The sequence below is a fragment of the Ranitomeya variabilis genome, chromosome 5 (genome assembly GCF_051348905.1).
Source record: "Ranitomeya variabilis isolate aRanVar5 chromosome 5, aRanVar5.hap1, whole genome shotgun sequence".
NCBI lineage: Eukaryota > Metazoa > Chordata > Amphibia > Anura > Dendrobatidae > Ranitomeya > Ranitomeya variabilis.
Window position 1 is genome coordinate 527,009,743 of NC_135236.1, and position 27,557 is coordinate 527,037,299.

Here is a 27,557-nt window from a genome sequence, read left to right on the forward strand (position 1 = left end):
AGTGGAATCCATTGAATTTCTGGATAGGATATTCAAGTTGCTGACAATTCCACTCTCCTCCAAAATCAGGCAAGGGAATAACAGAGTTCAGAAGAGTTGGTTACTTTATTGAGGGCTATAAAACTAAGCGTTTCATGGACGTCCTGTCCAATTCCTCAGGTACATAGCTATGTACCTGAGGAAGTGGACAGTACGTCCATGAAGAGTAGTTTTATAGCCCTGAATAAAGTATGCAACTCTTCTGAACTCTGTGATTCCCATGCCTGATTTTGGAGGAGAGTGGAATTGTCGGCATCTTGAATATTCTATCCAGAATTTCTTGAAGATCCTTTGTGGGTCCGCTGCCATCTGCAGCCCACCTATCATACTTACTATATGTGTTGTGCATACTCACAATGTGTAAAGGTGAGAATTTTACCTTACAGTAAACTAATTGTTATTTTGGTAGCTGCGCTATTGCGCCCCTCTCTTTACTGTTTCTGGAATCCATTGAAGCTTTCCAGAGTTGTGACCTCATGAAATGACAGTGGACAGAACAAAAAAATTGCCTGGTCAGGAAGGTGAAAACAGGCTTCGGGGTGAAAGGCTTTATTCTGTCTGTGCTTTTATTTACAATATACCTATAGAATTAGTAAGGGATAGGTGTCCCATAGATGCTCTCTCATTACTTAGATGTGGGCTTGTTTTCAATGGACAATACAAAGGTGACATCAACCCCACAAATATGAACCCCACTTCCCACAAAGTGGGAAGAGTCGGGAAAAGCACCAGAATTGGTGCAACTAAAAGATACGCCTTTTCTGGGGCAGCTGTGGGTTACTATTTTTAGGCTGGAGGAGGCAATATCCATGGCCCCTTACCAGCCTGAGAATACCACCCCCCAACTGTCTGCTTTAGCTTGGATGGTTGTGAAAATGGGAGGGATCACACAACATTTTTTATTATTATTTATTTATAAAGTATGACATGGGGACCTCTCAATATCTGATAACCAGCCTTGCTAATGCTGACAGCTGAGGTTGCAGCCCGCAACTCTCAGTTTTGCTTGGCTGATTATCAAAAATACAGGGGAGCCCATGTCAATTTTTTTTTAAATTATTTATAGCGCACTTGGTGGGTCAATTGATGCCACTTTTCTTGGTGTCTGCCCCTAAGTTAAGCTGCTTTGGCAACTTTTTGCCCCCTCCCCTGGAGGTGTTGTCTATGCGTTAGGTTTTAGCCTCAAATTGAAATCAATGAGGTTCGGGTTTGTTCAGTGAACATCTGTACGTTCGCCAATCTGAACCGAATCAAACTTTGTAAGGTTCACTCATCATTTATATGAGATAGAGTGCCTCATATACAGTATGTGTATCATACAAGTGTGGAGATTAGAATGAATCCAGAATGATGTATACAGACTGTACCCTGCCATATGCTACCATCACACTCTAATCAGCATGTCTTTATCTATTCTCTCTACAGGTATGTAACCCAACTTTCCACACAGACTTTCCTTACTACTGCTCTTTGCGTCCACTCGGTACGTAACCCAACTTTCCACACAGACTTTCCTCATCACTGCTCTTTGCATCCACTCAGTACATTTTCAACTAACCCCTGCTTTACCCCAGTGTAATTTATGACCTTGTTTACACTGCCTTGATCATATGCATCTGGCTCAGTCTTAATTACGCGACCAAGATGAGCACAGACCACTCTCCTCTGCTTCACATCTGAATGCACTTTCTAACACATATATTGTATATCATAAGTCTGCCAAGACGTCAGTCTGCAGAGTGCATCACATAAGTGTATCATACAAGTGTGGAGCTCAGAATTAATCCAGAACTGAACCAGAAGGGAACTGAAGGTAAAAGGATAGTCACTGTAAACAATGTTTCTGTTTGTTTTCACTCTCACCCCTATAATCCTTCACGTTCTACTATCCCTGATAATCCCTACACCTAGTAAGGAACTGGTCATCTCTCCCTCCATCCTTCCCATCCATCTTACCTCCTCCTCAGAACTGTTTCTCAACATGAAACCCTATGTCTCCAAACACAGACAGCTCTCTCATGCCCTTACCTGTTCCCACCTGCTAACCCTTTCTCTGCTCCTCACTGCCGGTGATTTTTCTCCAAATCCTGGTCCTCCCCACCACATTCTCACAGTCATTTCTACCTCCTATCCCAGCTCTATCACAACTTTCCATAACATCTCTAACCTTATACCCATTTGATCAACACCTGCTTCCCCAATCCCACTAACAGGAGCTCTATGGAATGCTCACTCTGTCTGCAACAAACTTTCCTACATCCATGATCTTTTCATTACTCACATACTTTCCTGGCTCGCCATCACCGAAACCTGGCTCACCCCCTCTGACACAGCTTCTCCTGCCGCACTTTCGTATGGTGGATTCCATTTTTCCAACACACCCCATCCCAGCAGCAAGCATGGTGGAGTAGTTGGTTTTCTCCTGTCAGATAACTGCTCCCTCACCCACATCCCACTGCCACCCTCTACTACCCATCCTTCCTCTGCGGTGCACTCTGTGCCCATCTACTCCCCCTCCAACCTTCATCTGGCTGTCATTTACCACCAGGGGCTGGCTGGCACTTTTCAGCCTGGGGGGCAATCACAAGGTAGTGGCCCTCGAGTCGCGGTGTCCCTCCTTTTCCCTGCTTACATCTGGCCATTGCATTGAAGAAGTAGAGATAACAGGCTTTAAAAACAGGCTGGTATGTAGATACGGGAACAGAACAGAGTTTACTCTGGAGATATTGGAGCAGAACCGAGCTTCCTACAGAGATATGGGTGCAGAACCGAGCTTAAGGTACCTTCACACTAAACGATATCGCTAGCGATCCGTGACGTTGCAGCATCCTGGCTAGCGATATCGTTGAGTGTGACAGGCAGCAGCGATCAGGATCCTGCTGTGATATCGCTGGTCGTTGCTGAAAGTTCAGAACTTTATTTGGTCATCAGACCGGCGTGTATCGTCGTGTTTGACACCAAAAGCAACAATGCCAGCGATGTTTTACACTGGTAACCAGGGTAAACATTGGGTTGCTAAGCGCAGGGCCGCGCTTAGTAACCCGATGTTTACCCTGGTTACCAGTGTAAAATGTAAAAAAAACAAACACTACATACTCACCTTCGCATCCCCCGGCGTCCGCTTCCTGCACTGCCACTGACTGAGTGAGCGCCGGCCTGCACTGCCACTGACTGAGTGAGCGCCGGCCGTAAAGTGAAAGTACAGCACAGCGGTGACGTCACCGCTCTGCTGTTAGGGCCGGCACTCACACAGTGCAGGGAAGCAGACGCCGGGGGACGCTAAGGTGAGTATGTACTGTTTGTTTTTTTTACATTTTACACTGGTAACCAGGGTAAACATCGGGTTACTAAGCGCAGCCCTGCGCTTAGCAACCCGATGTTTACCCTGGTTACCCGGGGACCTCGGCATCGTTGGTCGCTGGAGAGCGGTCTGTGTGACAGCTCTCCAGCGACCAAACAGCGACGCTGCAGCGATCGGCATCGCTGTCGCTATCGCTGCAGCGTTGCTTAATGTGAAGGTACCTTTACTACAGAGCAGTGGCATAACTACAAAGTTATGGGCCCCGATGCAAACTTCAAATGGGGTCCCCCCCATGCCAAAATATATAGGTGAATTAGAAATGGTGACACACGCAAACGACATCTGCGTTAGTAATACCTGCACCATTATGGAATTAGTTGTAGGCTGGATTCACAAGAGTGAAGTACATGGTCTATATACAGACCACAACCTCCAGCCTTGTGGAGGGTATCCCAATCCGAACTCACACCCTCATGTGTCTATGGTAATACGCTCCTGTAAACCAAGCCTGACAGGGATGACCCCTTATAAATGGAAGTGTGCCCCTCTAAACCCTGGTGGGGAAAGTCACATCCTGACAAGTAATATTGCCAATTCTCCAACCATAAATTGTGCATTTCCAGAGCTGGCAAATGGGAGTTCAATACTAGAACACGTCAACTATGATTCCCGTCCCGCCTCAAGGAAGTATGGCAGACAGGTGTGATAAGCCTATTAAAAGAACTACTGCCACACACATGGATGTGTTGTGCCCGTGTATGGACATGTCAGAGGTTAGAAAGAAGAAAGCTTGGTCCCTCTTAGCTTCTGGCAATGTTTTACCTCAGCTCACATTTGGGCCATAACATTGTAAAACAGGTAGACACATTTACCCACTGACCCTACTATTAATAAGGAACTGCTGTCTACTCCTTAGTTGCCCACTGTATATAGTCAGTGTGGGGATGTGGGCTACAGAACAACACAGGGCGATGACACTGCTACCTGAACCCTTCAGCTGCCCCACAATATGCAGGGAGTAAAACCAGTACAAAGTATGGCAGCCTCCCTGCAGAGATGTCCAGGGCCGGACTGGGACTAAAAAGCACCCCTGAAACACAAACCCCACAAACTATAAAACTCCCCCCACACCCGATCAGTGGATTTTGCTTTATTGTGTTGTGCCCTTCAACAGTCCTCTTAAAGGCGTTAGTTGAAGAGCCACGTGTAAATGCCGCAGCAGTGCGCATGATCGACCACCTCTATAGAGCGCCTGTTCTCGAGATCATGGGGGTCCCAGCAGTCAGACTCCAGCGACTACAAAGCTCTCGGGAATGGGGATTACTTGGCATAATCCATTTAAATGGGTTTTCCAATATAAACCAATATTAACCCTCCCAAAGACCAATGTCGCCTCTCCAAGAACAGGACAGGAGCAGTGGTACTGTACAGTGTATATACACAGGACAGGAGAAGTGGTACTGTACAGTGTATATATACAGGACAGGAGGAGTGGTACTGTACAGTGTATATACACAGGACAGGAGAAGTGGTACTGTACAGTGTATATATACAGGACAGGAGGAGTGGTACTGTACAGTGTATATATACAGGACAGGAGAAGTGGTACTGTGCAGTGTATATATACAGGACAGGAGGAGTGGTACTGTACAGTGTATATATACAGGACAGGAGGAGTGGTACTGTACAGTGTATATATACAGGACAGGCGGAGTGGTACTGTACAGTGTATATATACAGGACAGGAGGAGTGGTACTGTGCAGTGTATATATACAGGACAGGAGGAGTGGTACTGTACAGTGTATATATACAGGACAGGAGGAGTGGTACTGTGCAGTGTATATATACAGGACAGGAGGAGTGGTACTGTACAGTGTATATATACAGGACAGGAGGAGTGGTACTGTACAGTGTATATATACAGGACAGGCGGAGTGGTACTGTACAGTGTATATATACAGGACAGGCGGAGTGGTACTGTACAGTGTATATATACAGGACAGGCGGAGTGGTACTGTACAGTGTATATATACAGGACAGGAGGAGTGGTACTGTGCAGTGTATATATACAGGACAGGAGGAGTGGTACTGTGCAGTGTATATATACAGGACAGGAGGAGTGGTACTTTGCAGTGTATATATACAGGACAGGAGGAGTGGTACTGTACAGTGTATATATACAGGACAGGAGGAGTGGTACTGTACAGTGAATATATACAGGACAGGAGGAGTGGTACTGTACAGTGTATATATACAGGACAGGAGGAGTGGTACTGTGCAGTGTATATATACAGGACAGGAGGAGTGGTACTGTGCAGTGTATATATACAGGACAGGAGGAGTGGTACTGTGCAGTGTATATATACAGGACAGGAAGAGTGGTACTGTGCAGTGTATATATACAGGACAGGAGGAGTGGTACTGTGCAGTGTATATATACAGGACAGGAGGAGTGGTACTGTGCAGTGTATATATACAGGACAGGAGGAGTGGTACTGTACAGTGTATATATACAGGACAGGCGGAGTGGTACTGTACAGTGTATATATACAGGACAGGAGGAGTGGTACTGTACAGTGTATATATACAGGACAGGAGGAGTGGTACTGTGCAGTGTATATATACAGGACAGGAGGAGTGGTACTGTGCAGTGTATATATACAGGACAGGAGGAGTGGTACTGTGCAGTGTATATATACAGGACAGGAGGAGTGGTACTGTGCAGTGTATATATACAGGACAGGAGGAGTGGTACTGTGCAGTGTATATATACAGGACAGGAGAAGTGGTACTGTACAGTGTATATATACAGGACAGGAGGAGTGGTACTGTGCAGTGTATATATACAGGACAGGAGGAGTGGTACTGTGCAGTGTATATATACAGGACAGGAGGAGTGGTACTGTGCAGTGTATATATACAGGACAGGAGGAGTGGTACTGTGCAGTGTATATATACAGGACAGGAGGAGTGGTACTGTGCAGTGTATATATACAGGACAGGAGGAGTGGAACTGTGCAGTGTGTATATACAGGACAGGAGGAGTGGAACTGTGCAGTGTGTATATACAGGACAGGAGGAGGAGTATTGTGCAGTGTATATATACAGGAGGAGTGGTACTATGCAGTGTATATATACAGGAGGAGTGGTACTGTGTAGTGTATATTTACAGGACAGGAGGAGTGGTACTGTGCAGTGTATATATACAGGACAGGAGGAGTGGTACTTTGCAGTGTATATATACAGGAGGAGTGGTACTTTGCAGTGTATATATACAGATACTTAGATTTACAGATTTACACCACGCAGGCAATATATATATATCATAACTGAGCAGCACCAAATCTTTAAGGGGTTGTCCGCTACTAGGACAACCCCTAAATGTTTGGCCCTGATAAAATTATAAAGCCTACACTTGCCTCCCGTGCCAGCGTCCAGGATCAAGCAGCTCATCCTGGACTTCCTCTTCAGTTTGTCTGAAGGCAGAGACAGTGACACCAGCGCTGATTGGCGCCGGGCATCACGTGTCACAACACATCACAGCCACTGTGGGAACGGCGCTGGCAAAGGAGGTGAGTATAGGCTTTAGTTTAAGAAGAGGTTGTCCTAGTGGGAGACAATCCCTTAAAGCAGTGGACGCTTTATTGGCCCATGTGGCAACATTTCAGTTCCATATCAGGGAAATGCTCTGTTATTGATCCAAAACATTGCCATTTGGGCCAATAAAGAGTCCGCACTTTTTTCACGATTAATCAGAGTGGTGTGTGTCTGTGTATGTATGGGTATAATATACACACACACACACTCATACACTCACACACACATTACATAGGTGAAACTGCGACTATGGTATGTACATTATATAGGTTATACCACTGTAATATACTGCGTCCGCTGTGTATAGCCCATATAGGGCAGCTACAGAGAGTGTGTGTGTGTGTGTGTGTGTGTGTATATATGCATACACACACTGCGGCTGGCCTATATGGGCTATACACAGCGGTCGCAGTATATTACAGTGGTATAACCTATATAACGTACATACCGTAGTCGCAGTTTCACCTATGTAATGTGTATAGACTGCTGTACATACATTATATAGGTGATACTGCTACTGCGGTATATAATGGCAGTATCACTTATACTGTATATACAACAGTCAATATACATTAGACAGGTCAAACTGCAAATGCTGCATATACAATATATAGGTGATACTATGATTGCAGTGTATAGTTCCAGTATATATACAGCAGTATCACTTATATAACGTATATACACATCAGCTGCAGTATCACCTATATAATGGATCGGATGCCGGCTGGGGATTGGTGAGGAGAGCGCTGTTCTCTTACACTGGTCCTGGCTAGCATCAGACACAGTGAGGCTCGGGCGTCTGTGCACGCAGTGGCGGCCTTTTCAATCTTCTGCACAGGTCCAGGTGCGTGCGCTTTCCTGTTTTCCCTCACTGACAAAGGCGGCAGCTACATACGCAAGCACGAATGAGGGCTGCCATGGTCTTGGTCAGCGTGGGCACCGAGAGTGCGCACAAAGGCCTGTGCAGAGGATTTGAGGGGCGGGCGACCCATTTTGTAGCTCAGAGTGCTCCAGGCCCTTGATAGTTGTATACTATGGGCACAGATACACAACATTATATACACTGGATGGATCCATCCTGCACCTGGCCCTGGCCATACATGCACTGTATATATACAGGGCCATGTATACAGCATGTGATGTCCAGTCACCAGGTTCAGGCGTGATCACTCCAGTGCTGGATTCTGCAGACAGTCTCTGCTCACTATCAGTATAGGGAGATTTATTGCAGGAGACTGAACTTTCCTGCAGTCTGGTGACTCTGGAGCCGATGACCTGGCACTGACAGGGTGACCCTGAAAGTTCAGACTCCTGCAATAAATCTGTGAGCATCAGCAGAGCGCCCGCTAATACAATACAGGGACACACACGGCCCTGGACTTATCGGGAGGTGAGCAGCAGCGTCCATCTCCTCACCGCACACAGAGCTGAAGCTCCCCCTGATGTCTGAGTCATCCACTAGATCCTCTCCTGCAGGTAGATGCAGCCATGTTCCCTCTTCAGGAGGCCGCACACAGGGAGCAGGAGGGGGCATGTCAGCTCCACTGTGAGTGTGATGATGCAGCTGGCCGGACATAGAGAACAGCGCCGGCCACCAGCAGCCCGAATCGCTGCTAAGTGACCGGCCCGGGGGGCACACGCCCCTTTGCCACCCGGCCCAGCCCGCGCCTGTTTACCACCCCCCAGGGCCAGCCACCACCTTCTTCATCTACTCCAATACCTGGCTACTTCATTTCCTTTCTGCTGACATCCCCACTATCATCTTGGGTGACTTCAATATCCCCATTGACACTTCTCTTTCAGCGGCCACTAAACTTCTATTTCTCATTTCCTCCTTCGGACTCAATCAATGGTTTTCTGCAGCCACTCACAAAGATGGCTACATATTGGACCTCATCTTCACCTGCCTATGCTCCCTATCTTACCTCTCCAACTCACCTCTACCTTTTTCTCACCACAACCTACTTACATGCTCTTCCCTCTCCTTTCCAGGTCCACAATCTCCACTCCAAACAGTGGCACACCCTCGCAGAATACTTAACCACCTCAATCTTCACTCACTCTCTGAATCCCTTCTCCCTCTTACAGACATAAGTTCCCTACACAATGCAGATCCCACTGCAGCTTTATATAACACCACAATAGCTGTAGCTTTGGAATCGGTTGCGCCGCTCACACATAACAAAGCTCGCAAAATCAACAGACAGCCCTGGCACACCAGCCTGACCAAAGAAATGAGATGGGCTACCAGGGTTGCTGAGTGCAGATAGAAAATATCCCACTCCAATGAGCAGTTCATCGCATTCATACAGTCCCTCACTACTTTCAAGGCCACACTCGCTGCAGCAAAACAAACCTACTTCTCATCTCTCATATACTCCATGTCTCAAAACCCCAAATAGTTATTCAACACTTTCAGTTTTCTCCTCCATCGACCAGCACCCCATCCCTCTCCACTCATCTCACCCGAAGACTTTGCCTCATTTTTCAAGCAGAAGACTCATTTTTCAAGCAGAAGATTGATAACATCAAAGACAGTTTTGGTCGACAACCCATAGACCCCTTCCTCCTAACTGTTTAGCCCTCCTTCTCCAAAACCAACTTCTCCACCATTACAGAAGATCGACACTCTACTCTCAAGATCACACTTGTGCACTTGACCTCATCCCATCCCACTTCATCCAATGCCTCACCACAATCTTCATCCCAACCCTAACCCATCTCATCAACCTATCACTAACAAATGGTGTTTTCCCCTCAAGCTTTAAACATGCCTCAATCACACTCATCCTCAAAAAGCCCTCTCTTGACCCATCATCTGTTTCTTGCTATCAACCCTTATCACTTCTCCCCTATGCCTCAAAACTACTACAACACATCCATTTTGAAATGTCCTCCCACCTCTCTTCTTGCTCCCTCTTCAACCGCTTACAATCTGGCTTCCCACCGCATCACTCCAAAAATAAAGAACAAAATAAAATGAAAAAAGTATCCAATAAATACATTTATTTATGTAAAAAATAAGCAAAAAACGTACACATATTTGGTTTTTCGAGTCCAGAACGACCTGACCAATAAAATTGTCTCAATAGTTACCGTATTTTTCGGACTATATGACGCACTTTTGTTCCCCAAAATTTAGGGGGAAAGTGGGGGGTGCTTCTTATAATCCGAATTTGTGTGCTGTGCTGTGCTGTAGAGGAGGGGGAGGCTCTGGAGTGGTGTCAGGGGGCTGGGGTGGGCTGCCTGCGGGCTGCAGAGACAGCAGGAGGTTCTGTGCTATCGCTCATTAGCCTCATGTAATATTCACTGCACCTGCTGTCCATCACCTCGGTGCTGAACCTGTGCCGAGTTGATTCACATGGGAGCAGCGAATATTACATAGGCACATGATAAAATAACAAACACTTAACTCACCTTTCCCTGATGGCTCCTGACCCAAGAGCCCAGTAAACCATGACAGTAGAGAACCGAATAAATGTGATCTCAAACGTTGTGTAAAATGTTTCCAATAAAAGCTTCAACTCAATCCACAAAAAAAAGCAAATCCCCACTCAGGTCCGTCATCTGTTAATGGAAATAAAGGCGACTTCCACATGATTGGTACAAGACTCTGGAAAAGCACCATGACTTTTCATCCCCAAAAGAAATTCAGCAAATTCTGCAGAACCCAATCCAAATGCCCCCTCCCTTCTGAGTTTTGCAGGCGTGCCTAAATCACATTTATCATCCACATGTTTGGCATTTCTGTAGAGATGACACCCTGCCTAATTTATGGGTGCATATCTCCAGAAACACGAACGAGTCATAATGTATTGGGCACTACAACCTAATTGTGACTACAACATACTGGCCACCATGATAGCAGTTTGCAATTTTCACTCAGTAACATCCACTACTGCTTGTTTCTGTAAAACAACCATGGAGTCAAAATCATCACTACACCATAGATAAATTCCTAAAGGGGTATAATTTTCAAAATGGGGTCACCTAAGGGGGGATTCTGCTCTTCTAGCACTTAGGGGCTCTGTATATGGAATCCACAAACTGTTATAGCCAAATCTGCTCTCCAGGAGTCCAATAGCTCTCTGACCTTCTGGGTCTTGATGACATGTGGCTAAACAGTACTGTGCAGCCATATATTTGGTATTTCTATATTTAGCAGAAATTGTGGGACAAATTTTGGCAAAATTTTACCCACTTCCCAGTATGAAAATGTAAAATCTGGGGCTAAAACAAAATGTTGGCGGTAAAAATGTAATTATTAGTGTTGATAAAATAGTGAAATATTCGTATTCAGGAAATTCGTACCAAATAATGAATACAATGCAAGTCAGTGGGAAAGCAGAATATTATTCTGCTGGATCCAACAAACAGGTCTGGGGGCCTGAGAAAAAAAGCTGAAATGGGTAGGAAAACTAAATGGGAACAGCATGGAGAAGATGCCTACATGCATTTCTGACTCACATATGGCATCTAAGAATAATGTTGTCAGATTATTGCGCCTGCTTTACGGATTTATAATAAGACCAACCAATCTGAACTTAAATTGTTTTTTACACGGAAAAATGCTAATGCTTTTCTTCCTAATTACTTGTACATAATGCAAAAAAAAAAAATAATAATAAAAAAATTATGCATTCCCTTTAGCATATGTTCACATGTAGCGTTTTGGCTTTAGTTTTTCCTTTTACATATGAGAGGTCCCTCCCTCATTCAAAATTGTTAGCTAGATAGTGGAATACATATTACCCAGCACTATGCAATGTCAGCTAAAACATGCCCATATGAATTTTGGACATTGCCCGACATCACCCCCACGTCCACCATGATGTCATTATACGGCCCTCGCTTCACATTTTCAGAGGACCAGCAGGTGCCATGAAACCTGACTTTGGGAAGGGCCCTCAGGTGGCCCTGAATCATACATTTGGGAGGGCTCTAACTCTCTCCTACATTTGAGAGGATCTTCCCTCATTAAAAATTGTTTGGTAGATAGTGGAATACACGTTACAATGTCAGCTTAAACATGGCCATGTCATTATGCGGCCCTCGCTTCACATTTTCAGTGGGCCAGCAGGTGCTGTGAAACTGGAGTTTTGTGAGCTCCACAGTTCATTTTGGTCACCGTATCCCAATGGAGCCACTGTCATGGCGGGTGAAGTCGCTGTAAGGTTAATATGATAGAGGGGCTGGAGGAGCTTTATGATCAGTGAATTGGATTCTACCTGACACCGAAGGCATTTGAATTAAATTCTGAATACAGTGTATGCAAGCAGAGGCCTGCATTGTGGTCAGTCTGTCAGGCCTGAAACCCATGTCACGAACATGTACAAACCTCTTTTTACTTTGAAGCAGCCTCCTCAAGGAAGGAGACTACCTAACCCTGACAGACTGTCTCCTTTGCATGATTTTGAGAAACAATGAATTAATTACAGGATATGTCCCAGAGAGTGACGACGGTGACAGGCAGTGCTACAGGGTTCAAGTAATTGCCTTAGAGTGGCAATGATCATGTTCCAATATGTGTAAGGCTGCGGCCTGAATAGGTCTGTGGAGCATATTAACCCAGTCTCTTAGACCTGCTTAAAATGTACAGTAACTAGTCAATACCCCACCACAAATTAAAAAAAGATTATAAAATTTAAGGGAAGTGACAGTTTAATAAAGAGACACATGTCTCATTTAGGAGCCTGGAAAAACCAAGAATGGTCTGTGTCTAGCACTGGACAATGTAAAGTGCTAACAAATATGTATGCCCTATCTAAGTAACAATTTGGAATGAGACATATCTGCTGACAAGGGAAAACTGAGCAGTGCTCTGGTACCAAAAAGTGAATATGGCTGCTGAATGTTCTTACTATACTGTATGTGCAACTCCAGGTTGTGAGCAAGAGACATCAGCGCCTGCTTCCTGTACAGCAGATTGGGAAGGATGTAACACAGTGGAAGGGGAAGTGGTTTCACCCTCAGTCACAGATTTTGTACCCAGGTGTTCCACCCACCTATTGGGGTGCTGCATATGTCAGCAGTATACAGCATACGCTAACAGGTATTATTTTGAATTTCCCTTTATAAAGGGATGTGTGGCTAAGGTTTTTAAACTAGCAGCATAAACATAGAGCAGATTTAATTACATATGTTATTATTTTGTGTAAGGCTGAAACCTGAAGAAGTGTGTGGAGCATATTAATGCATTGATGTTCCACAGTGTTCTAGTGCAGACCCAGGAATCAACATCAGGCTTCCATATACACACTGAAAGAGACCATGAGAAGGGCAACGCAATAAAAAATTTGTTATAATAGAATATATAGAGATTGAGAGTAGAAATGTGACCATTGCCCAATGTACAAAGGTTTCTAAACATTACCCAAGGGGTCTGTATCATACAAGCTGAAAAAGACTGTGATGGGGACCTCACAATAAATTTTGTACTTATATTTACTGCTGATAGGGAGTACAAGTTTCACTATTGCACAAATGTTTCCAAATTTAAAAACATTACCCACATGGGGTATACATATTTGACCACTAAGTACTTGTTGCAGAAAAAGGAGGAGTAGGATGCGATTTCCTGAACAAAATGGGTTTGGATAATAAGGGATGGATGTTAAAACAACTTACAAAAAAATAAATTTAGGGATGCAGGTTGGGTTACTGTCATCGATAGGGCTTGCAAAGTCCAGCCCTTCTTCAATTTTAGAACAGTCAGCCTGTCTGTATTTTCTATGACAGGCGTGTGCGCTTATCCATTGATTGCATCGGCCGAACTGAAAACCCGCTCAGACAACACACTTGTGGCAGGGCATGGCAGCACCTCCAAAGCATACAAGGAGAGGTCGGGCCAAGTGTGCAAGTTTGGACAACCAAGAGTTAAAGGGCAATGAAGAATCAGGAAGGATGCTGGTATGGTCACTTAAGTAGTCCTTCACCATCTTGGTCAATTTCTCCCTCCTACTCATAGTTAAATCCCCTGATTACCCTTGTTGATATGACGATTTCATGAAAATGGTCCAGTTTGTGGACATTTTCTCCACGGATGAGTTCCACCTGGTATGCATGTCCCTCCCCTGTAATCCATGTGAAAAAAGCCAGTACCTATGCCAGCAGCATTGTCTGGGGGTAATCGTTTCAGCAACTCTTCAACAATGGCCCTCTGGCATGCATGCACAGAAAATGCCACATCTGACTCCGACATGAGAGATGGAAATTTTCTCCTTGTATCATAAGTCAAGAAAGGTGCACAGCCAATATTTAATGGTGTACAAAATGTCTTTCATGCTAGGGTCTTGAGAAAGGCATCTGGACATGAACTGTGCCATGTGTGGCTGACTGCAAAGAGTCAAATATTCAGTGTCCCAAACAAGATGAACGCCAACCGTCCTCTCCTCCTCACAATGCCTCATCTCCTACTCCTCCTCCTCTTCAGGTCATCCATTCTGGACTGACATGAAGCTGGGATTTGGAGTCCCCTCTGCTTCTTATTAAACGTCTGGGGCAGGGACAACTGAACACTGTGCTGGGACAACAAACTGGACGTGGTTACTGACTGTTGTTTCTGTCCAACCGCAGGTTGTGGGCAGGAGGCATCAGCGCCTGCTTCCTGGACAGCAGATTCGGAAGGCCGTATCACAGGGGAAGTGGCAGTGGTTACACCCTCAGACACAGATTTTGTATCCAGGTGTTCCACCCACCTACTGGGGCGCTTGACTGCCATGTGCTTCTACATGCTGGTGGTGCTCAGGTTGGCAGTGTTCTTGCCTGTTCTCAGCTTGATGGCAGATGCTGCAAATTACAGTTGTTTTGTCTGAAGGACTTTCCAAAAAAATGCCATACAGGGGAACAACGCACCCTTAGTCTGTTATCTAGCTTAGTCTGTTTTCCTGCTATGGATCATCCCTCTCTGCACTGCTCAGCCTGCTAAGCTTGCCATTGTGCAAGGTTGGACCAGTGTCTTCACCATCGACCACATCATCTTCCAATTCATCAATCTGATCCTCCTTCTTAGTTGCTATTTTAGGCTGACATGATGGCAACTGTGTGTCATCATTATCCTCCACCTCATCAGACATGAATTAATGATCCCCAACGTGGTTTTCTTTTGGCCGTGGGTGCGCAAATGTTTGTGCATCACTGCAGTCCACTTTCTCATAACAATCGTTAATGGTGCACGACGAGATTCCAGAATAATAACAAGGGAATGTAAATCATTCCTGAGAGTGGCCAGCATTGGGGTCATATGTGTCTTGGGACGCTTGATGGTGGGGTGGAAGGAGGACCAGATTGACGATTGTGAAGCCCAGCCTCTTGGCTACAGAGATTGGACTGTGTGCAAGACTTGGTGGTGCTCCTTGCCAACATACTGGAGCCTTTGTCTGCCATCCAACCCACATCATCCTCACACATGTGTGAGTTTGAAAGTGGTGTAGCGCGCAGACCGAATGTTAACAGGAAGCTAGAACAAGATAGTCACCCTTTGATCTGTAACACTGCCTTGGTGGGAACCACCACATCCACATCCCCATTCCTTAATATCACCCTTTCTCATATTTAATGCGTTATGAATAGTGTTGAGCATTCCGATACTGCAAGTATCAAGTATCGGCCGAGATTCGCTGTATCGGAATTCCGATACCGAGTGCCGATATTTTTGTGATATCGGAAATCGGAATCGGAAGTTCCCAATGTGTGGTTCCCAGGGTCTGGAGGAGAGGAGACTCTCCTTCAGGCCCCGGGATCCATATTCATGTAAAAAATAAAGAATAAAAATAAAAAATATGGATATACTCACCCCTCCGGCGGACCCTGGACCTTAGCGGTGTAACCAGCAGCCTCCGTTCCTAAGAATGCAGTGAGTGAAGGACCTGCAATGATGTCGCGGCTTGTGATTGGTCGCGTGAGCGGTCACATGAGCGGTCACGTGACCAATCACAAGCCGCGATGTCATCGAAGGTCCTTCACTCTGCATTCTTAGGAACGGAGGCAGACGCTTGCAGCGGTGACAACCAGCGGCCGTCCGAGGGTGAGTATATTCATATTTTTTATTTTTAATCTTTATTTTTTACATGAATATGGATCCCAGGGCCTGAAGGAGAGTTTCCTCTCCTTCACACCCTGGGAACCATCCAGGATACCTTCCGATATTTGTGTCCCATTGACTTGTATTGGTATCGGGTATCAGTATCGGTGAGATCCGATATTTTGCCGGTATCGGCCGATCCAATCCGATACCGATACTTTCGAATATCGGAAGGTATCGCTCAACACTAGTTATGAAAAAAAAAATTCCTGGCTTCATTTGCTACAAATACCCTCACATAGGTGTTATGAATAAATTTCCTGTGTCTAGCAATGTTTGAGCAATTTTTTTTTAGCTATCAGCTTTAATCCACACGGCAACAGCAGACACATGTAAATTACTGGTAAATAGTGACGTTGGCGTATCTCAGCAGGCTATGCGCCAGTCGAACAACTGCTCGGTAAATATACGCTATTTAGCTAACCAATAAATAACCAAATCAAAAATGGTCAATATAGGTACTCACGTCCACATTATATATAACCCAAAACAGCAAAAGGAAGCAGAAAAGAGTGAAAAATATATCACCAATAGTAGAGTAACTTATTTTTATTTTGCCTTTATTACACATGCCATCAGCAGACTCAAGTAAATTACTCGTAAATGGTGATGCTTGCGTCTTTGAGCTGCTTTACTCCAGTCGCACAACTGCATGATAAATGTACGCTATTTAGCAATAGCAGAGTATTTTTTTATATCTCCTTTATTACACATGCCAACAGCAGACTCAGGTAAATTACTGGTAAGTAGTAATATTTGCGTATGTGAGCAGGCTTTATGCCAGTCGCACAACTGCTAGGTAAATATACGCTATTTCACCAATAGGCGAGGCATATTATTTAGCTCTACAAAAAGCTGTTTAGTATATTCTGGTACTGAGGAATATTATTTATCTCTAAAAAAAGCTGTTTTATATATACTGGTACTGAGGAATATTATTTAGCTCTAAAAAGAGCTGTTTAGTAATTGCTGGTACAGGATATGAAACCCAGTGTCTCTCTCTCCCTACTCCACAATCTGTTCCTACACTATGCATAATACAACCTAGCATAAATCTGCAGCATGTACTTGCAATGCTAACACCATGCCTACCTTTCCCTCTCCCTGGTATTACGTCTCTCCCTATGCTATCTAAACCTAACAGAGAACTGATTTTAACTCTTAAGTAGCCCTTAAAAGAGCCTTTTGGACTCAGAAATTCTCTCTATATTCTGCTATCTCTCTCTCTATGCTGACACTTCGCTCTCACTATAATGTTTACGCATGTAATGTGTGCAAAATGGTGCTGGCAGGGCTTAACTTTTGCCCTATGATGCTGTAAGGCCAGCCAATCACAGTAATGCCACAAAAAAGATGGCTATGGCATTACTGTGATTGGCAAGCAAGCCCAGCATGTTAAATGGCTGCAAATAATATGGGCAGCACGGTGGCTCAGTGGTCAGTACTGCAGCCTTGCAGTGCTGGAATTCTGGGTTCAAATCACACCAAGGACAACATCTACAAGGAGTTTGTATGTTCTCCCTGTGTTTGCATGGGTTTTCTCCGGGTACTCTGGTTTCCTCCCACACTTCTAAGACATACTGATAGGAATTTTGGATTGTGAGCCCCACTGGGGACAGTGATGATAATGTGTGCAAACTGTTAAGTGCTGCGGAGTATGTTAGTGCTATATAAAAATAAAGATTATTTACTTAGAAATAAAGCGCCAAACATGCTGGGCAGGTCACTCAAATATATAATAGCTAATTACTCACTGAATAACGCATAGCCCAAATAGCGTACTATTCGTGCCAGTAACGAATAGTGCCGAATGTATTCGCTCATCATAGTAATTATTTTTTCTTCACTGCCCAATGGTATAAAATTCTGTGACACACCTGTGGTGGCAATATTATCACTGCACCATTAGATTAATTCATTGAGAAATGTGTAGTTTGTTAAATTTGGTCACTTATGTGGGAATTTCTGCTGTTCTGCAACCTCAGGGGATCTATCAATTTCACATGGCACCCCCGAACCACCCTCAAATATGGTGCTTCTTCTATTCTGAGCTTTGCACTGTGCCTCAAAAGTAGTTTTTGACCACACATGGGGTATCGGTGTACTCAGAAGAAATTACACAACAAATTTTGTGGTCCATTTTCTAATACTCTCCTTGTGAAAATGAATAAAATTGTGGCTTAAACAGTTTTTGGGGTAAAAATATATATTTTTTTATTTTACCAGATCAATGTTATAAAATTCTGTTAAGCATCTGTGTTTTCAAGGTGCTCATCACATATCTAGATAAATTCATTATGGGGTCTAGTTTCCAAAATGAGGTCACTTGTGGGGAATTTCTACTGTTTACGCACATCGCAGGTTCTCCAAACGCAACATGACACCAACAGACCATTACATCAAAATCTGCATTTCATAATGTCACTCCTTCCTTTCTTAGCCTTGCCGTGCACCCAAACAGTAGTTTACAAACATATATTGAGTATCTGTGTACTCAGGAGAAATTGCACAATAAATCTTCTGTTTCATTTTCTCCTTTTACCCTTGAGAAAATATAAAAATTGGGGCTAAAAGAATTTTTTGTGGAAAAATGTGATTTATTATTTTCACGGCTCTACATTATAAACTTCTGTGTAACATCGGGGGGTTCAGGATGACACATCGAGATAAGTTTCATGAGGGGGCCTAGTTTCCAAAATGGGGTCACTTTGTGAGAGTACTCACTGTTTAGGAACATCAGGGGCTCTCCATACACGATATGGCGTCAGCTAATAGTTCCAGCAAATTTTTCTTCCAAAAAGTCAAATGATGCTCCTTCCCTTTCGAGCACCGCCGTGCATCCAAACAGTAGTTTTCCTCCACATATTGGGCATCGGCATACTCATGAGAATATGTACATAAAGTTGTATGGTCAATTTCCTCCTGATACCCCTATGAAAAAAAATTTAATCAAAAGTAACATTTTTGTGATAAAAATTATATGTTCATTTTTTCCTTTCACATTCTTCAGTTCCTGTGAAGCACCTGAAGGGTTAATACACTTCTTAAATGTGGTTTTGAGCACCTTCAGGGGTGCAGTTTTTAAAATCCAGTATATGTGTTTTTTTCTGTCACATAGACCTCTCAAAGTCACTTCAAATGTGATGTGGTCCCCAGAAAAAATGTTTTTTACAATTTTGTTGCAAAAATGACAAATTGCTAATGAACTTTTTACTCCTTTAACATCTCAATAAAAAAAAATATGTTTAATTAATTGAACATGGTTTTGAGCACTTGGAGCGGTACAGTTTTTCAAATGGTGCCAAATTTATGTTTCAAAATTGATACTGATGTAAAGTAGACATGTCGGAAATGTTATTTATTAATTATTTAGTGTGACATAAGTCTCTGATTCATGGGCATAAAAATAAAAAGTTTGAAAATTGCATGATTTTCAAAATTTTCAGCCAATTTCAGATTTTTTTTACAAATAAATGCAAGTCATATTGAAGAAATGTTACCACTGTCATGAAGTGCAATATGTCATTAGAAAAAGATTTTAAGAATCAGTGGGATACTTTGAAGGGTTCCAGAGTTTTTACCACATAAATTGACACTAGTCAGAATTAAATAAGTTGGCCTTCTTATAAAAGTGAAAACAGGCTCAGGGGCTAAAGAGTTAATGGCCAGATAGTTTTGCAGCCACTAACAATAAGTTAAACCATGTGTAATTATATCTAATCATACTGCAGAAAGAGGTTGTGAATTTTATGAAAAGAGTTGCTAATAGACATTCCTCACACACATTAAATGATACTTGAGACAGAAGCCAATGTATGGCAACAACAATTATGGACCAATGCTTATTAATTGCCCCCATGGCCACAATTTGCCACTAAGCCCATGGACTGTAAGAATGATGCAAAATAGGATTATAATAGCACCTTGCCCATTCTTTTAAAACTTTGAATTAAAAGTGCAGAGTGCTGAGATAAGAGTTACACAGACTTGTGTAGCCAGACGATGACGCTGACTCAACACCTCCAGCCTTAGGTGCTATTGCGCTTTTTCCACTAACACCAGATGCACCACCACCACCACCATCAGTACCAGCTGGCAACCACCGCCCACGGGCTCTTCCACCAGACTTCCTCATTTTTTGGAAAATCTAATCAAAATAACAACCGTTACATGGTACTGTAAAACAAGGTAGAAGGTGTATATAAACTTGTTGAGAATTTAAATCTCCCTTTTTTTGGGGGAGACTGAACCAAAACTCAGGCCCAGTGTATATAACAGTGTATATAACAACGCAATCTAAGTGTCAGAAAGTGGCTGGCTGACATACGACAAACTAACAGGACTGAAGTATATCCACTTTGTGAGAATTTGAATCTCACTTTTTTTTTGGAGACTGAACCAAAACTCAGGCCCAGTATATAAAACAACACAATGTAAGTGGCAGAAAGTGGCTGGAAGATATATGAAAAAATACAAGCACTGTGGTACAATTTCAATCTCCCTACAATGATCTCAGGACAAGTATGGCAGCAATACAAAGGACTGCTGCACACAAAAGTGTGGACAAATAAACAAGATAACTGCAGAAAGAAGCAACAGGATTTTTGCTTTTAAAAAAGCAGTGGGTTTGCACAGCAGCGTGCAAACAGCAATACAGCTATCAGGGAGCCTTATAAGGCAGCCTAATAAGCTACAGAGCTGATGCACAAAGATATAGCCTCCACTGTCCCTGCAAAAAAAAAGGTGGTGTTGGACAGTGGAAATCGCTACAGCACAAGCAGTTTGGGGGTTAATCTTCCCTCCCTAACTATATCCCTTCTTCTGATGAAGCTGCAGCAACCTCTCCCTATGCTAAGATCAACAGAAGTAAGATGGCGGTCGGCGTGCACTCCCCTTTATAGCCCCTGTGACGCCGCAGAAAGCAAGCCAATCACTGTCATGCCCTTCTCTAAGATGGTGGGGACCGAGACCTATGTCATCACGCTGCCCACACTCTGCGTCTTCCTTCATTGGCTGAAAAATGGCGCTGAAAGCGTCATATGAAACGTGACTTTTGCGCGCAGATCGGCGACCTCATGGCCGATCCCACACTAGGATCGGGTCGGGTTTCATGAAACCCGACTTTGCTGAAAGTCGGCAATTTTTGAATTTGTCTGATCCGTTTTGCTCAACCTTAATTTTGACCAGTGCTGCCAATGCTTATTAATTGCCCCCATGGCCACAATTTGCCACTAAGCCCATGGACTGTAAGAATGATGCAAAATAGGATTATAATAGCACCTTGCCCATTCTTTTAAAACTTTGAATTAAAAGTGCAGAGTGCTGAGATAAGAGTTACACAGACTTATTTTCTGTTTTTTTTCTTTTTGTGTACAGTACATCTGCTACATCAATTTTCCAGGATGTTCCTCTGAACCTACTTCTATATACAGACTCTAATCAACCTATGTAAATTAAACATGATGCCACTTAAGACTTCTGTAATGTATTCTGGACCTCTTATCAGGCATATTGATAAATTAGTATGCAACATTTTCTATTTGTATAATGATGAGCATTCGCATTGATAACACCTACCAAGGGCAAAATGTGGTCATTGTGTTGACTTTGTAATTTATGTTACATGCAATTTCCTAGAGATTATATAACCTGTTTCTACAAAGTCTGCGACATGAATGTTAATTATTGACACAATTTTCTCTCTCAATCTGTAGTATTAAAATGTTGGTAAAATAACATAGCCTGAAAAAGTGAAATTGAGATACATAATTATCTAATATTTTAATATTAATTGTAAAAAGAATGAATAAACCATGGAAAGTATGAAAATGTTGAACATAACATTGACTACTAAAAAGGCACATACTTTAGAAGACCAGTGAGTGTCTCTGCTTCTCAAGAGGTCAGAATAAATTCTCCCGTCGGCTGCATTTGCGTTGGCATGTTAACAACAAGCAAATATTGATTATAAATAGGAGACAACTTGCTAAATTCAAGACTAAATTCATTTTATTTTTATATTACATTGCTTTCTCAGGGCAATGATAAAACATTTAACCCCTTAACCCTCAAGGGTGGTTTGCATGTTAACCCCTTCACCCCCAAGGGTGGTTTGCACGTTAATGACCGGGCCAATTTTTACATTTCTGACCACTGTCCCTTTATGAAGTTATAACTCCGAAACGCTCCAACGGATCTTAGCGATTCTGATATTGTTTTCTTGTAACATATTGTACTTCATGATAGTGGTAAAATTTCTTCGATATCACTTGCGTTAATTTGTGAAAAAATGGAAATTTGGCAAAAATTTTCCAACTTTGAATTTTTATTCTGTTAACCCAGAGAGTTATGTGACACAAAATAGTTAAAAATAACATTTCCCACATGAGTACTTTACATCAGCGCAATTTAGGAAACAATTTTTTTTTTTCTAGGAAGTTATAAGGGTTAAAATTTGAACAGCAATTTCTCATTTTTACAACAAAATTTACAAAACCATTTTTTTAGGGACCACCTCACATTTGAAGTCATTTTGAGGGGTCTATATGGCAGAAAATACCCAAAAGTGACACCATTCTGAAAATTGCACCCCTCAAGGTGCTCAAAACCACATTCAAGAAGTTTATTAACCCTTCAGATATTTCACAGCAGAAGCAACATGGAAGGAAAAAATTAACATTTTACTTTTTAGTCACAAAAATGATCTTTCAGCAATAATTGTTTTAATTTCCCAAGGGTAAAAAGAGAAAATGGACCTTAAAAGTTGTTGCCCAATTTGTCCTGAGTACGCTGATGCCCCACATGTGAGGGGGAACCACTTTTTGGGCGCATGGCAGGGCTCAGAAGGAAAGGAGCGCCCTTTGACATTTTCAAGCTAAAATTGGCTGGAATTGTGATCGGATGCCATGTCGTGTTTGGCGAGCCCCTGATGTGCCTAAACAGTGGAAATCCCCCACAAGTGACCCCATTTTGGAAACTAGACCCCCTAAGGAACTTATCTAGATGTGTCGTGAGCACTTTTATCCCCCAAGTGCTTCACGAAAGTTTATAATGCCCGGGCGTGAAAATAAAAAATCCTATTTTTTCTACAAACATGATCGTTTAGTCCCCAATTTTTTATTTTCTCAAGGGTAGCAGGACAAATTGGACCCCAAAGGTTGTTGTCCAATTTGTCCTGAGTACGCTGATACCCCATATGTGGGAGGAACCACTGTTTGGGTGCATGGAAGGGCTCAGAAGGAAAGGAGCACCCTTTGACATTTTCAAGCTAAAATTGGCTGGAATTGAGATCGGATGCATGTCGTGTTTGGCGAGCCCCTGATGTGCCTAAACAGTGGAAACCCCCCACAATGACCCCATTTTGGAAACTAGACCCCTAAGGAACTTATCTAGATGTGTCGTGAGCACTATTATCCCCCAAGTGCTTCACGAAAGTTTATAACGCCCGGGCGTGAAAATCAAAAATCCAATTTTTTCCACAAACATGATCGTTTAGTCCCCAATTTTTTATTTTCTCAAGGGTAACAGGAGAAATTGGACCCCAAAAGTTGTTGTCCAATTTGAGTACGCTGGTACCCCATATGTGGAAGAAAACTACTGTTTGGGCACACTTCGGGGCTCGGAAGGGAAGTAGTGACGTTTTGGAATGCAGACTTTGATGGAATTGTCTGCGGGCATCATGTTCCATTTGATGAGCCCCTGATGTGCCTAAACAGTAGAAACTCCCCACAAGTGACCCCATTTTGGAAACTTGACCCCATAAGGAACTTATCTAGGTGTGTGGTGAGAATTTTGAACCTCCAAGTGCTTCACTAAAGTTTATGACGCCCGGCGTGAAAATAAAAAATTCTATTTTTTCCCCACAAAAATGATCTTTTAGTCCCCAATTTTTTATTTTCCCAAGGGTAACAAGAGAAATTAGACCCCAAAAGTTGCTGTCCATTTTGTTCTGAGTACACTGGTACCCCATATGTGGGAAAAAACTGTTTGGGCACTTCGGGACTCAGAAGGGAAGCAGTGACGATTTGGAATGCAGACTTTGATGGACTGGTTCTGAGGGTGTTATGTTCCGTTTGCAGAGCCCCTGATGTGCCTAAACAGTAAAGAAAAACCACAAGTGACATCATTTTGGAATCTAGACCCCCATGGAACTTACTTAGATGTGCCCCCTCTTTGGAACTAATCTACTGGTTCCTGTTAAGTAAATTAGTAGTGCATGGAAGTGTGGTACAATTTGAAGCAGTCCTTCATACACAGGCCAGGTTTGTCGGGGCAGGTGTCACATTGATAGATGGTGTCCTTGCGTACTCCTCGTTTGTAGCACATTCGGCACCTTTTTTGCGGCTTACCTTTTCTATCAGTTGGCGGGACCACCCCCGGAAAATGCTGACCTGGTACAATACGAGCACCCTCAGTTCCGGAAGTACTGGGGCCCGCTCCTTCCCTCGTGCCAAACATCAGGGCCTTAACCACTACCTCCTGGAACTGAAGGTACGTCGTATCAGTGTGGCATGCATATCATGACAGCAGGAAAGCGTTAAGCATTGCCATTTGTACGATATACACCGACAGCTTTTTGTACCACAACTTGGCCTTCCTCAAAGCACTGTACGGTTGGAGGAATTGATCGGAGAGATCAACACCCCCCATGTTTTTGTTGTACCCCAGTGCACAGTCCGGTTTGCAGACCTGTGTAGAGGTAACCCGTACACTGCTGAGGGCACTGCCATCACTGTGTATGGTGGTCAAGAGAAGGACATCCCTCTTGTCCTTGTACTTGACCACCAGCAGGTGGTCGCTACATTGGGCTTTGCTCTCACCTTTTCTGAGCATCTGCCCAAGTAGCGTCTTCGGGAGGCCTCTCTGATTTTTGCGGACAGTACCGCAGGCTGCGGTACCTCACGCAGAGAGGGATTTGTAGAGTGGGATGCTGGAATAAAAGTTATCGGTGTAGAGGTGATAACCTTTATCCAGCAGTGGGTGCACCAAATCCTACACACTCCCAGGATAAGAGCTTATGAAGAAAAAACACGTATATATGAACAAATAACACAACTTTATTGAATTATATAAAAGCAGACAATTTAAAAATAGCCAACAGTGCTACTAGTGAGCCAAAAGATATACATAGGCATCACCAAAAGATAGGTAAATAAATAACTAAACTAGCGTCCTGCATATAGACTCCTTAATATATAGTCCTAAATACAGGGGTAAGGCACTGAACACAGAGCATTTTATGCGCATAGAAACCCTGATCCTAAAATCCCTCAATCACTCTTAAATAGAAATATCACAATTAGTGTTGAGCGATACCGTCCGATACTTGAAAGTATCGGTATCGGAAAGTATCGGCCGATACCGGCAAAATATCGGATCTAATCCGATACCGATACCCGATACCAATACAAGTCAATGGGACTCAAGTATTGGACGGTATCCCTGATGGTTCCCAGGGTCTGAAGGAGAGAAAACTCTCCTTCAGGCCCTGGGATCCATATTAATGTGTAAAAGAAAGAATTAAAATAAAAAATATTGCTATACTCACCTCTCCGACGCAGCCTGGACCTCACCGAGGGAACCGGCAGCGTTGTTTGCTTAAAATTCGCGCGTTTACTTCCTTACGTGAAGTCCCGGCTTGTGATTGGTCGCGTGCCGCCCAGCCCATGTGGCCGCGACGCGACCAATCACAGCAAGCCGTGACGTAATTTTAGGTCCTTCAGGATTTTAAAATTACGTTCTGGCTTGTGATTGGTCGCGTCGCGGTCACATGGGCGACGCGACCAATCACAAGCCGTGACGTCACGGGAGGCTGGACACGCGCGCATTTTAAAATGCACGCGTGTCCAGCCTCCCGTGACGTCACGGCTTGTGATTGGTCGCGTCGCGTCGTGACCAATCATAAGCCAGAATGTAATTTTAAAATCCTGAAGGACCTAAAATTACGTCACGTTACGGATCTCACCACATGAGCCGGATGGGAGGACGTAGCATGCAGGATAGAGTTGACCGCAGTTTCCTTACGGAACAGGTCTGTCTGCAGTTGGCCAGTGATATCCTTTTTAATTAGTACATCAAAGAATTCAATTTGACAAGCATGGTATTTGTAAGTCAATCTGATATTGAAAGGATTTCTATTCAGATTGACAAAAAACTTCTCTAACTCAACTGGTGTACCCCGCCAGATCAGAAAGATGTTGTCGATGTACCGGGCCCAAAGAATGACCCGGTCCATCGACGAACACTGATCTGACGAGAATAGGTCCCTCTCCCACAGCCCCAGGAACAGATTAGCATAGGAGGGCGCACAGGCCGCCCCCATGGCTGTCCCCTGGAGCTGTAGGTAGAGGGACCCGTTAAAAATAAAACAATTATGAGTGAGCAAGAAATCCAAAAGTTGTAAAAGGAAACCTGTCTCATCTTGGGAAAATTTGGTCATAGATAGAAAATAACTGACTGCCCTAATTCCATCCGGGTGACGGATACTTGTGTAGAGGAACTCCACATCACACGTAACGAGGAGTTACTGGCTGTGGGCGGATGTCGGGGGCGGCTCCCTGCTCGCACCGATCCTGAGTGCGATCGGGGAGTCCTCGCCGGCGTCCTACCTCCAGTCATGACGCACTCGCTGGCTCCACTTTATCTGGGGATGCCGGACGTCATGCGCCATGTATAACCATGTTTTTCGGCTTCTGACTACAAGTACCATGATCCTTTTGGGATCTATCTTCCGGTCATGTGATCTATTACACCGCACTCATTCATTGGCTATCGTTTGTACAAAAAGGGCATGTTTCCGTTGTGATGCCACTCCCCCTGACGAAGGCACATTGCCGAAATGCGCATTGGGGTTGCGGCATCACCATCTGTATATTGGTAAGTGTTATCTGATTTATGCTATAGCGTTTCTGTATATTTATCTAATTTACACTTCAGGGGTTATAGTATTGAGAGCCTCGCCTGGCCCTATGGACGGCACCAGCACATGCATTTGGTTTGCTATCTTCACTCTATTCCCTGTATCCACCAACCTATTGTGATATTTCTATTTAAGAGTGATTGAGGGATTTTAGGATCAGGGTTTCTATGCGCATAAAATGCTCTGTGTTCAGTGCCTTACCCCTGTATTTAGGACTATATATTAAGGAGTCTATATGCAGGACGCTAGTTTAGTTATTTGTTTACCTAACTTTTGGTGATGCCTATGTATATCTTTTGGCTCACTAGTAGCACTGTTGGCTATTTTTAAATTGTCTGCTTTTATATAATTCAATAAAGTTGTGTTATTTGTTCATATATACGTGTTTTTTCTTCATAAGCTCTAATCTATACTTTGCGTAGAACTATTTTCCATCCTTTTTGTATTGGACACAGCCCTTTGATCTTGGACCCTATAACCAATATTACTATAAATGTCTAATGTGTCCTTAGCAGGAATAACTATATGTTATTGTACACTCCCAGGATAGAAGGACACTCAGGCGGTTCAATCCTGCTGTCCTTCCCTTCGTAAACTCTAAAGCTGTGGGTGTACCCTG